This window comes from Dendrobates tinctorius, unplaced genomic scaffold (genome assembly GCF_039654945.1).
Source record: "Dendrobates tinctorius isolate UK_male_01 unplaced genomic scaffold, ASM3965494v1 ptg000034l, whole genome shotgun sequence".
Classification (NCBI taxonomy): domain Eukaryota; kingdom Metazoa; phylum Chordata; class Amphibia; order Anura; family Dendrobatidae; genus Dendrobates; species Dendrobates tinctorius.
Window position 1 is genome coordinate 4,631,935 of NW_027361702.1, and position 13,282 is coordinate 4,645,216.

Genomic DNA, 13,282 nt, shown 5'->3' on the forward strand with positions numbered 1-13,282 from the left:
CGTGGTTCTGGGATTTTTGCTCACCGTTCTTGTGATCATTCTGACCCCACGGGGTGGGATTTTGCGTGGAGCACCAGATCGAGGGAGATTATCAGTGGTCTTGTATGTCTTCCATTTTCTAATTATTGCTCCCACAGTTGATTTCTTCACTCCAAGCTGGTTGGCTATTGCAGATTCAGTCTTCCCAGCCTGGTGCAGGGCTACAATTTTGTTTCTGGTGTCCTTTGACAGCTCTTTGGTCTTCACCATAGTGGAGTTTGGAGTCAGACTGTTTGAGGGTGTGCACAGGTGTCTTTTTATACTGATAACAAGTTTAAACAGGTGCCATTACTACAGGTAATGAGTGGAGGAAAGAGGAGACTCTTAAAGAAGAAGTTACAAGTCTGTGAGAGCCAGAAATCTTGATTGCTTGTTTCTGACCAAATACTTATTTTCCACCATAATATGCAAATAAAATGAAAAAAAAACAGACAATGTGATTTTCTGGATTTTTTTTTCTCAGTTTGTCTCCCATAGTTGAGGTCTACCTATGATGTAAATTACAGACGCCTCTCATCTTTTTAAGTGGTGGAACTTGCACTATTGCTGACTGACTAAATACTTTTTTTCCCCACTGTATATTAAATAGAAGGCTTTCTGATTCACATTATAAGAGTGCTATGCAGGTCCCATTATATTAAATGGAGGGTTATGTAGAGCCTTTTATATTATGTAAAACTGGGGGTTTCATTATATTAAATGGAATGCTTTGTAGAGCACATTATAATAAAAATGGAGGGCTATATGTGACCCCTGTCCCATTATATGAGGAAATCTGTCAGGCTCATTATATTAAATGGATGGCTATGTGGGGTCCACTATATTAAATGGAGCGCTATGTAGAGCCCCCATAAATTAAAAACTTTTTACAATAAAAAACGTCTTTTAGAGTTACAGCTGCCTGCTATAAATTGTAAATCAAGCCCCCCTTTATCACGCCCAAAGTTAGGGAAAAATTAAATTAAAAAAAGCATTTATTTCCATTTTCCCATTAGAGCTAGGGTTAGGTTATGTGCACACGTTGCGGATTCTCCCCCGGATTTTTCTGCACAAAATCCGCAGCTCTTGGCAGAAAACGCAGGTGCGTTTTTGATGCTTTTTTGATGTGGTTTTGGCTGTGGAATTGTCTGCATTTTTTCACAGCAACAGATAGTTTGCCAAACTAGACTAAAGAAAAAAAAAAATTGATGTTATTATCTTGTCCAACCCCTTCTTCCATTCTCTATTTTGCTTTTACCAAATCAACAATGGTGAGTGCCAGAAATGAGCAGCAGAGTGCCCAGCGGGCTGAAGAGTATAGCGCGCAGCGTTTATCGGTCCGCAGGCCATTCAGAATACTCATGCTGGGGTGTTTGCTGCAAATCCTGATGCGTCACAGAGAGCAGGTAAGATAAAGTAGATTAGGGTTGGATTAAGTTAGGGTTGAGATTCGGTTTAGGGTGGGGATTAGGGTTAGGAATGCGATTGGGGTTTGAGATTAGGGTTATAGTTGGGATTAAGGTTATGGTTGGGATTTGGATTAGGGTTGATTGGGGTTAGGGTTGTGATTAGGGTTTGGATTGGGAATAGACTTGGGGTTGGGATTTGGGTTATGGTAGGGATTTGGATTAGGGTTGTGATTGAGATTAGGGTTTGGATTAGGAATAGACTAGTGGTTGGGATTAGGGTTATGGTTGGGATTAAGGTTGTGATTGGGGTTAGGGTTGGGATTAGGGTTTGGATAAGGAATAGACTAGGGTTATGGTTGGGATTAGGGTTATGGTTGGGATTTGGGTTTGGGTTGGGGTTAGGAATAGGTTTGGGATTAGGATTCCGAAAATTCTTGACATGTCTGTTTTTTCACTGTGTTGTGTACTAAAACAATATTTTTATTTTAGGCCGAGCAGCAGCACAGGAGAATGTGAGCCTGTAAATTGTGGGTGCACCCACTCTTAGTGGAGAGAACAGAGAAAGGGCATTTTTATGTTCTTTACAACGATTTGAGGAGGTAAGTTGCCAAATATCTCAAGATAGTTTCCAACTTAGAATGTGTCCGAAAATATATAATCATTTTTTTTCATTTTTTTTATGTCAACTTTGCAGATATCTGGAAAAATTTGTCGTTCTACCGGCTTACAATCACCGCCTTTGATAATCTGCTACAAATCTTGTGTCCCCATCTTATATTGGCTGATATGTTAATGAGGAAGGCCATCATTGCTGAGGAAAGGCTGCTCATCACTTTGCGGTAAGTAACTAATTTTCTGTTTGTATGTCATTAGGCATCTTTCACACGTCATTGTATCCGGTACGTGTGATGAAAGTTTTCACATGTACTGGAGACACTGACACATGTAGACCCACTTAAATTAATGGGTCTATGCATATGTCAGCGTGTTTTTGCGGATCATGTGTCAGTGGGCAAAACACGCTGCCACTGTCATGCACACGTGCACATGGAGAACACACATTGATGTCCTCTGTGTAACACGCATTGCACTGGTGAAGCGCTACAGGAAGCGCTGTTTCCTGGCGGCAGGTGCTGGCATCATTCTCCCCTGGTCTGCAGGATTTCACTGCCATCAAGGAAGAATGGGATTTGTCTTCAGCACCTGCCACCTTGTAACTGCACTTTCTGTAGCGCTTGTTCCCAGCTAGCCATCTGTGTGGAAATGATGCAGCACATGGGCGGCACACGGTTGCCACATGTGTGCCTCGCACACACAGACACATTGACATGGATATCTTTGGTACAGTCTTTTACGGTACCACAAATATCCTGATATGTAAAACACGCCTGGAACCTGTCTGCATTGTTGCTGCTATAAGATGCGTCCACTGTCTTTCAGGGCTTATCTGCAGCATTCTATAATTAACCGCCCCGGTTAATGCACTACCACTCTCCTGCTTGCTTCATTGCTGTACTGCACAGGCGTACTTTTATGTTCTGATGAGTATGGACTAAAGTCCGGAGGTGTGCATGCGCTGGGCCTCTCAGACCTTTCCTGGCGCTTGCTCACTGCAGGAATTCGTTCTGCCCTCAACAGGCCAGATAACCACGGCTGAGCAGTAGAGCGTTGAAGCAAGCAGGAGGGCGGCGGTGGTGCGAAAAGATCAGAGTGGCCTGACGCGGACCTTCAACTCCCATCTGACGTGACCGCCCCACGCAATTGTTTGTAATTTTGTGTTTATTTAGAGCTTTCGTGTCAGACCGGGGCGTTAGCGACACCATTATAGAATGCTTCAGATAAGACCTGAAAGGCGGTGGACGCATCTTATAGCGGCCATAACTGCTGACAGGTTCCCTTACATTTTTGTGTGACATTTCTAATAATCTTTTAATTTTCTTTGCAGATTTTTAGCCACAGTAGAGAGCTACACATCTTTACACCTCCAATTTAGAATTGTAAATCCACCATCTCTAAAATTGTAAGGTGCACATGTACCGTCATCTGGCAGAAGTTGCAGCTCATGGTGATGTCTTCCCCAACCGAGGAGACTTGGCTGCCGGATGCGCAACGTGGGTCTGGGAAGGCCATCCAACTCGGGTGTGTGTGTGAGAGAAACTTTTACTGACTATTTTATGAGTCTAGAAGGTCCTGTGCACTGGCAAAACTCCTGTGATGGTGTTGGGCACCCTGAACAGCAGTGAAAGATGAAAGAATAAGATTGAGCGGCACCAATGAAGGACCCGTCAAGCAACATGAAAATGTTTTTTTAGTAAAAAAAAATTATTCTGTATGTATTTGGATTGTTAATTTTATGTGCGTTATTTTTTTCTTTTTACTAAGTGGGTTTTGTTCCCAAAAATGTTTCTAGATTCTTCTACTTCCCATAGTCCTGTTCCCTAGACTATCATACATATTCTCTACCCCATAGTCCTGCGCTCATGTACCCATAACACAGGTTATAGCCCTTTTATATCCTCCTTATGATAATGTTTATAAAGAACACCAAATGACTAAGTTATGGTACTGCGGGTAATAGCTAGTGTTGATGCATCCGTAGGGTAACTTGCAGTTGGTGAGGGCATTTCAGTGCTGTATGGTCGACTTGTTTGGTAGTCAGGTTGGGTTTGTTGTTGGGCTTGGTTTCTTCTCCAAAAAACCCCATCAAAATTTCATCATATGGAGAAATTGGAGCAGGGTCCTGCAGAGCTGTCAGTGACATTTGCACCAGATTCGTGAAAATGGACTGCCTATCCAGTGTCAGTGAGCGAGCCTTGTTTGCAATTTGCAAGGCAAAAAAATCGAACTCATCCTCAGTCGTTAATTTTTTTTATCACTGCCAGAGTCTCAGTTGCAGCTTTGATGGTTGTATCACTTTTTTTTTAGTTTTTTTTTTTTTTGTTTGGCTCTCCTGACACCGGATAGGCAGCTCTTTGTGTAACCGCTTCTTCGGCACCAGAAACTCCAGCAGCGGCGGACGCCGATGTGCCAGCAGTTGATGAAGATGGGGCACCAGCAGAGATGGAGAACATGTGCCGCCAGCTCCAGATGAAGTTCCTGCTCCATCTTCGGATTCATCCTCAGCAGGAGGTAAAATGTTCCCTTGAGTGCTGTGTGAAAAAAAACAAACATATTGATTGGGGTATGTTTCCGTGCTGCGTAGGAGCATCGCTTTGGAGGCAGCAAAAAGATTGCTCAGCCGAAAGCGCTGCCAACTTTTTTTCTTACACATGGTGATAACGCATGTTTAACCCCTTCATGACCAAGCCTATTTTGACCTTAATGACCAGGCCATTTTTTGCAATTCTGACCAGTGTCCCTTTATGAGGTAATAACTCAGGAACGCTTCAACGGATCCTAGCGATTCTGAGATCGTTTTTTCCTGACATATTGGGCTTCATGTTAGTGGTAAATTTAGGTCGATAATTTATGCGTTTATTTGTGAAAAAGTCAGAAATTTGGTGAAAATTTAGAAAATTTCGCAATTTTCAAATTTTGAATTTTTTTTCTGTTAAACCAGAGAGTTATGTGACAAAAAATAGTTACTAAATAACATTTCCCACATGTCTACTTTACATCAGCACAATTTTGGAAACAAAATATTTTTTTGTTAGGAAGTTATAAGGGTTAAAAGTTGACCAGCGATTTCTCATTTTTACAATAAAATATACAAAACCATTTTTTTTAGGGACCACCTCACATTTGAAGTCACTTTAAGGGGTCTATATGGCAGAAAATACCCAAAAGTGACACCATTCTAAAAACTGCACCCCTCAAGCTACTCAAAACTACATTCATGAAGATTATTAACCCTTCAGGTGCTTCACAGGAACTAAAGCAACGTGGAAAGAAAAAATGGACATTTTAATTTTTCCAACAAAAATTTTCTTTTAGCATCAATTTTTTCATTTTCACATAGGCAACAGGATAAAATGGATCCTAAAAATTGTTGGGCAATTTCTCCTGAGTACACCGATACCTCATATGTGGTCATAAACCACTGTTTGGGCGCACGGCAGGGCTCAGAAGGGAAGGAGCACCATTTGACTTTTTGAATGGAAAATATGCTGGACTATTTAGCGGTTGCCATGTCGCGTATGGAGAGCCCCTGTGTGCCTAAACATTGGAGCTCCCCCACAAGTGACCCCATTTTGGAAACTAGACCCCACAAGGAACTTATCTAGATGCATAGTGATCACTTTGAACCCCCAGGTACTTCACAAATTGATATGTAAAAAAAAAAAGTACTTTTTTTTCACAAAAATTGTCTTTTAGTCTCAGTTTTTTCATTTTCACATGGATCCTAAAATTTGTTAAAAAATTTCTCCTGAGTACACCGATACCTCATATGTGGTCATAAACCACTGTTTGAGCGCACGGCAGGGTCCGGAAGGGAAGGAGCACCATTTGACTTTTTGAATGGAAAATTAGCTCCAATCGTTATCGGACACCATATCGTGTTTGGAGAGCCCCTGTGTGCCTAAACATTGGCGCTCCCCCACAAATGACCCCATTTTGGACCTAGACCCCCTAAGGAACTTATCTTGATGCATAGTGAGCACTTTGAACCCCCAAGTGCTTCACAAAAGTTTATAACGCAGAGCCATGAAAATAAAAAATATTTTTTCCTCAAAAAATTTTTTAGTGCGCAATTTTTTATTTTCACAAGGGTACGAGGATAAATTAGACCCCAAAAGTTGTCCAGTTTGTCCTGAGTACACTGGTACCCCATATGTGGGTGGGGACCACTGTTTGGGTACACGTCGGGGCTCGGAAGGGAAGTAGTGACATTATGAAATGCTGACTTTGATGGAATGGTCTGCGGGCACCATGTAACATTTGCAGAGCCCCTGATGTACCTAAACAGTGGAAACCCCCCACAAGTGACCCCATTTTGGAAACTAGACCTCCCAAGGAACTTATCTAGATGCCTGGTGAGCACTTTGAACCCCCAAGGGCTTCACAGAAGTTTATAACGCAGAAACGTGAAAATAAAAAAAAAATATTCCACAAAAATAATTTTTTAGCCCCCAATTTTTTATTTTCCCAAGGGTACCAGGAGAAATTAGACCCCCAAAGTTGTTGTGCAATTTTTCCTGAGTACGCTGATACCCCATATGTTGGGGTAAACCACTGTTTGGGCACACGTCGGGGCTTGGAAGGGAGGGAGCACCGTTTAACTTTTTGAACGCAAAATTAGCTGGAATCAATGGTTGCACCAGGTCGCGTTTGGAGACCCCCTGATGTGCCTAAACAGTGGAAACCCCACAATTCTAACTTCAACCCTAACCCCAACACACCCCTGACCACAGCCCTAACCCCAACACATCCCTAACCCTAATCCCAACCCTAACCCCAACACACCCCTAACCCTAATTCCAACCCTAGCCCTAATTCCAACCCTAACCCTAATTCCAACCATAACCCTAATTGTAACCCTCTTTCCAACCCTAACCCTCTTTCCAACCCTAACCCTCTTTCCAAACCTAACCCTCTTTCCAACCCGGACCCTCTTTCCAACCTGGACCCTAACCCTCTTTCCAACCCTAACCCTCTTTCCAACCCGGACCCTCTTTCCAACCCTAACCCTCTTTCCAACCCTAACCCTCCTTCCAACCCTAACCCTAATGGAAAAATAAAAATAATTTCTTTATTTTATTAGTTGATCCTGCCTATGGGGGTGATAAACGGGGATATTTACATTTCATTCTATTTTGATCACTGTGAAAGTGATCAAAATGAATGAATGGAAATTGGAGCCGGCGGGCGCACTGCGCATGCGCCCGCCATTTTCCAATATGGTGGCGTCCATGGTCCAGGACCGCAGGACACCGGGAGCCATAACGGCACTCGGTGAGTACCGGGAGGTGGGAGGGGGGCAATCGGAAGCCGGGGGGAGCGGAGGGAAGGCAGGGGGGGAGATGATGACAGCGGCGTCACATCGCCACTGTCATTCAGTGGCGGGGGGCAGATCGCCCCCGTTAACGGGTGGGGGGGGTCGGATCGCTTTCACCAGCCATGTCCGATGCTACAGCAGCGTCGGACATGGCTGGATTGTAATATTTCATCAATTTTCATTGATGAAATATTACTATTGCTCTGATTGGCTGTTTCACTTTTAACAGCCAATCAGAGCGATCGTAGTCACGTGGGGGCGAAGCCACGCCCCCCTATGCTGAAGAACAAAGCCCCCTGTATCTGCGGGTCGGGTGACCTTTCAGTGACCTAGATCACCCGACCCGCAGGGGGGGCTTTAAAGGCATGACGCCACATAGGCGTCACTGGTCAGATTTGTACCAGGTTTCATGACACCTATGTGGCGTCATTGGTCGTGAAGGGGTTAAAACACATGCAGAATCAACACATGCTATCAATATACTGTGCTAGTAATCTTGCGGAGACAGAGGGAAACGCAAGACAAGTGACATGCTGTGGTGTCAAAAGACGTGCCACATGTCCGATGACATAGGTCTGCCACCTCCATGTTTGTACGCATAGTTGAGAGGGGATTTCATCACATCTCCACTATGCTGTTCTATCTGGACACTACAAATTGAGTGCTGCAGCTGTATGCAGCATTCAATACGCAGCCAATTGTGCTATACCACGTGATAATAGCTGTAATTACAGATTTTGATTTTTTTAATAAAAAATTACCTCCGCAATGTCCTGCTTGTTAGCAGAAATTGTAGCTCATCATAAAATGAGGTTTGCCTGGTGGGAGAGGAGCAACTTTTGGCACAGCTGGAGACAAATTTGTGGACTCTGTCCCTCACCGACCGCCGCCTTTGTTTAACATCTTTCTCTAAAAATCAAAAATAAACACTTAATCACATTTTTAAAAACTAATAGAAACATTTTAAATAACATAATTACCAATTTGCAACTGTGTTGCATTTGGGAATGAATCCCATTCGGGATATAGCTGCCTTAAAGGTTTTGTACAGCAGTGGTCACGGGAAGATCGGTCCTTGTATGCCTCATCTGCGGGGTCCCATATGGGAAGAAAATAACGTACCTACAATGTTTACAATAATGTCATTAGATACTATAGTCAACAACCAAAAAAAAAATTAGATATTTAAATATAACCTACCATAACCACAGGCCGAAGGATAACACAAACAAAAACACCTAATCCCAAACCTAACACATCCCAACCCTAATCCCAAACCTAACACATCCCAACCCCTAATCCCAACCCTAATCCCAAACCAAACACTAATCCCAGCCATAATCCTAAACCTAACACTAATCCCAGTCATAACCCTAATCCTAACCCTAATCACAAAATGCAGAAATAATTAAATATATTTTTATTTTAAGTTTTTATTTTGGGTAGCTAACAAAAGGGGTTAGCGACAAAAAATGCGTGGGCTCCCGCGCAATTTTCTGCGCCAGAGTGGGAAAGCCGACGGCCGGGGTCCAATATGTGTAGCCTGGGAAGGGGTTAATAACCATGGATCTTCCCAGGCCATGAATATCAGCCCTCAGCTGTCTGCGTAGCCTTTCTGACTATAGAAATAGGGGGACCCCAAAAAAGAAATGACGTGGGGGGTCCCCCTATATTTTATAGCCAGAAAGGCTAAGCAGACAGCTGCGGCTTAACCCCTTCATGACAGGCAATACGTATATTTACTGACCTGAGATATAAGGGAATATCATCCCCATACAGGTGACAATCCAGCAGCTGTTGGCTGTCCACTATATCTGACAACTTGCTGTATCACAAATGATCAGTGTTGGCACCGTCCATATCTTTAACCCCTTAGTTACTGCTGTCAAAAGTGACTACATCAAATAAATGGTTAATAGATTGTGGGGTTTTGCACTTTATCTAATTGACACACCGAGATCATGATTGTGTGGTCCTGATGTTTGCCATAGCAGTTCATGGCAAAATAGCAGCCTTAGAGTCTCCTGGCTACTGCGGCCAGTTGAGAAGTTAGCGACATTTAGGTGGTAAACAAACACTTTTTCATTCCAGCTATACCACTTTGCATTAATTCCTGAAAATCACCTGAAGGGTTAATAAACTACCTGACAGCAGTTTTCAATATGTCAGGGGGTGCAGTTTTTAAAATGGTATCATGTTTGGGGTTTTCCAATATACACTCACTGGCCACTTTATTAGGTACACCTGTCCAACTGTGTGTTAAGACTTAATTTCTAATCAGCCAATCACATGGCGGCAACTCAGTGCATTTAGGCATGTAGACATGGTCAAGACAATCTCCTGCAGTTCAAACCGAGCATCAGTATGGGGAAGAAAGGTGATTTGAGTGCCTTTGAACGTGGCATGATTGTTGGTGCCAGAAGGGCTGGTCTGAGTATTACAGAAACTGCTGATCTACTGGGATTTTCACGCACAACCATCTCTAGGGTTTACAGAGAATGGTCCGAAAAAGAAAAAAAATCCAGTGAGCGGCAGTTCTGTGGCCGGAAATGCCTTGTTGATGCCAGAGGTCAGAGGAGAATGGGCAGACTGGTTCGAGCTGATAGAAAGGCAACAGTGACTCAAATTGCCACCCGTTACAACCAAGGTAGGCAGAAGAGCATCTCTGAACGCACAGTGCGTCGAACTTTGAGGCAGATGGGCTACAGCAGCAGAAGACCACACCGGGTACCACTCCTCTCAGCTAAGAACAGGAAACTGAGGCTACAATTTGCACAAGCTCATCGAAATTGGACAGTAGAAGATTGGAAAAACGTTGCCTGGTCTGATGAGTCTCGATTTCTGCTGCGACATTCGGATGGTAGGGTCAGAATTTGGCGTAAACAACATGAAAGCATGGATCCATCCTGCCTTGTATCAACGGTTCAGGCTGGTGGTGGTGGTGTCATGGTGTGGGGAATTTTTTCTTGGCACTCTTTGGGCCCCTTGGTACCAATTGAGCATCGTTGCAACGCCACAGCCTACCTGAGTATTGTTGCTGACCATGTCCATCCCTTTATGACCACAATGTACCCAACATCTGATGGCTACTTTCAGCAGGATAATGCGCCATGTCATAAAGCTCGAATCATCTCAGATTGGTTTCTTGAACATGACAATGAGTTCACTGTACTCAAATGGCCTCCTCAGTCACCAGATCTCAATCCAATAGAGCATCTTTGGGATGTGGTGGAACGGGAGATTCGCATCAGGGATGTGCAGCCGACAAATCTGCGCCAACTGTGTGATGCCATCATGTCAATATGGTCCAAAATCTCTGAGGAATGCTTCCAGCACCTTGTTGAATCTCTGCCACGAAGAATTGAGGCAGTTCTGAAGGCAAAAGGGGGTCCAACCCGTTACTAGCATGGTGTACCTAATAAAGTGGCCAGTGAGTGTATAGCACCCCTAAAGTCATTTCAAACTTGGATAGGTCCCTCAAAAAAATAAATTTTGTAAATTTCCTTGAAAAAATGAAAAATTATTGCTACATTTTTAAACCTCCTAAAAGGGTAATAAAATTAGTGTTTTAAAAATGGTGATGATGTAAAGCAGGCATGAGGGAAATGTTATTTATTAATGTTTTTCTGTGGTATGACTATCTGGATTAAAGGGATAATCATTCAGAGTTTGAAAGCTGCAATTTTTTTTAAATTTTGTCAAGTTCCTGATATTTTTTAATAAACACAAAATATATCAATCTAAATTTACCACTATCATAAATTATAATGTGCCACGAAAAATCAGTCTCAAAATTACTGGGATTTGTTGAAGCATTCCAGAGTTATGACCACATAAAGTGACATTGGTCAGATTTTAAAAATTGGCCCGGTCACGAAGGGGTTAATATTTGTACCCTGGGAAGGGGTTAATACCCATGGATCCTCCCAGACCATGAATATCAGCCCTCAGCTGTCTGCATAGCCTTTCTGGCTATAGAAATAGGGGGACCCCCCAAAATAAATGACATGGGGTCCCACTATATTTTATAGCCAGAAAGACAACTGCGGGCTGATATTCATAGCCTAGGAAGGGGCCATAGGTATTGCCCCCCCCCCGGCTACAAATTACCAGCCCGTAGCCACCCCAGAAATGGCGCATCTGTAAGATGTGCAAATTCCAGCACTTAGCCCTTCTCTTCCCACTCCTGTGTAGTGGTGGGATATGGGGTAATAAAAGGTTAATGTCACCTTTGACTGTAAGGTGACATTAAGCCCGATTTAATAGTGGAGAGGCGTCAATAAGACGCCGATCCATTATTAATCTAAAAAATAAAAGGAAATAAAACACAAAATAAAAGTATTTTAATGAAATAAAGACAGTTTTTGGCAAAATTATATTTTTCTGGTAATCCACCAAGTGACGCCCTCGTTCTAGAAAATATAACAAACCAATAATATACTCCCTGGTCCGATGTAGTCCAAAATCGAGTGTCCCACGACGATCTGCCATGGAGAACAGTCACATCAGGAGATGTGACTGCTCTACACGGCTAAGCTCCTGCAGTGTGTTACTGCGCATGCGTGAGAGTTTACCGGAGTTAAGTGACTCCGGTACTCGCTTTACGGCACTGCTGCGTGGGAAAACTTCCACGCAGCTCTATTGCCGTAAAGAGAGCACGGAGCTGCAGAACTTCGGGAAACGGCGACTGTATCGCCAGAGGACAGAATAGATCGCCGTGGAACAATCGATTTGGGATTTCTGCGGACAGAGTATAAATTTGGTTTAATTTTTTTACTTCTTTTCTAGAGGACAGAGGGCTTCAGGGACCAAGCTGTGGTATGTATTCTATGTTTTATGTCATGTATGTTACATGTATGTATGTTTTATGTGTTTTTTTGACTCACAATTGTGCTCGGTCGCAGCAGTCCCATACGGCGACTAAGCACAATTGACGCACTATCGCCGCATGGGGACTGACGCAGACAGACACATACATACCAAATAAAATCAGACGGCTGACATTGATCCCCATGCAACGATAGCCTTCCATGCTGCTGACAATATGGCGACTCCTTCTTCCCGGACACTACACTCCACCCACACACTTCCTCTTCCTCCTACATCACTGCCCTCTGCAGCGTTTTTGACATCCCAATCCGCAGCAAAAACGCAGATCTTTCTTCCATATGCGGTTTTGCTGTGGATTTAACTGACTCAATGCAAGTCAATGGGTGCAGAAATGCCGCAGATACGCAAAAAGAATTGACATGCTGCAGAGAAAAAAAAAACGCTGCGAATCCGCGAGGTTTTTTCCGCACAGCGGTTTTTATTTTACATAGAATATGATAGCGTACAACGCAGCAAAATCTGCTGCGGATCCGCAGGGCCAAAAACGCTGCGGATCTGCAGCAGTATCCGCAACGTGTTAGGGGTGTGTTGGGGTTAGGGTTGGAGTTAAAATTGTTTTTTTTTTACACTATTTAGGCACATCAGGGGCTCTCCAAACGCAACATGGCATCTGATCTCAATTCCAGCCAATTCTGAGTTAAAAAAGTCAAACGGTGCTCTTTCCCGCCATGATCCCAAATAGTGGTTAACCCCCACATATGGGGTATCGGCCTACTCAGGACAAATTGCACAACAACTTTTGGGGTCCAATTTCTCCTGTTACCCTTGGGAAAATAAAAAATTGGGGGCAAAAATATCATTTTTGTGAAAAAAATCTGATTTTTTTTTTTATGGCTCTACGTTATAAACTTCTGTGAAGCACTTGGGGGTTCAAAGTGCTCACCACACATCTAGATAAGTTCCTTGGGGGGTCTAGTTTCCAAAATGGGGTCACTTGTGGGTGGTTTCCACAGTTTAGGCACATCAGGGGCTCTCCAAAGGCAACATGACACCCGCAGACCATTCCATCAAAGTCTGCATTCCAAAACGT

General features: G+C 43.3%; 1 long non-coding RNA gene across 1 annotated transcript; it reads left to right on the forward strand.

Moving 5' to 3' along the window:
- The first annotated feature begins 514 nt into the window (after positions 1–514).
- LOC141087496 (uncharacterized) lies at positions 515–12,578 on the forward strand. The gene is made up of 5 exons (XR_012231674.1): positions 515–1,424; positions 1,917–2,026; positions 2,122–2,266; positions 3,373–4,556; positions 12,151–12,578. It is a non-coding gene; the product is annotated as an uncharacterized lncRNA (long non-coding RNA).
- The last annotated feature ends 704 nt before the right edge of the window (positions 12,579–13,282 follow it).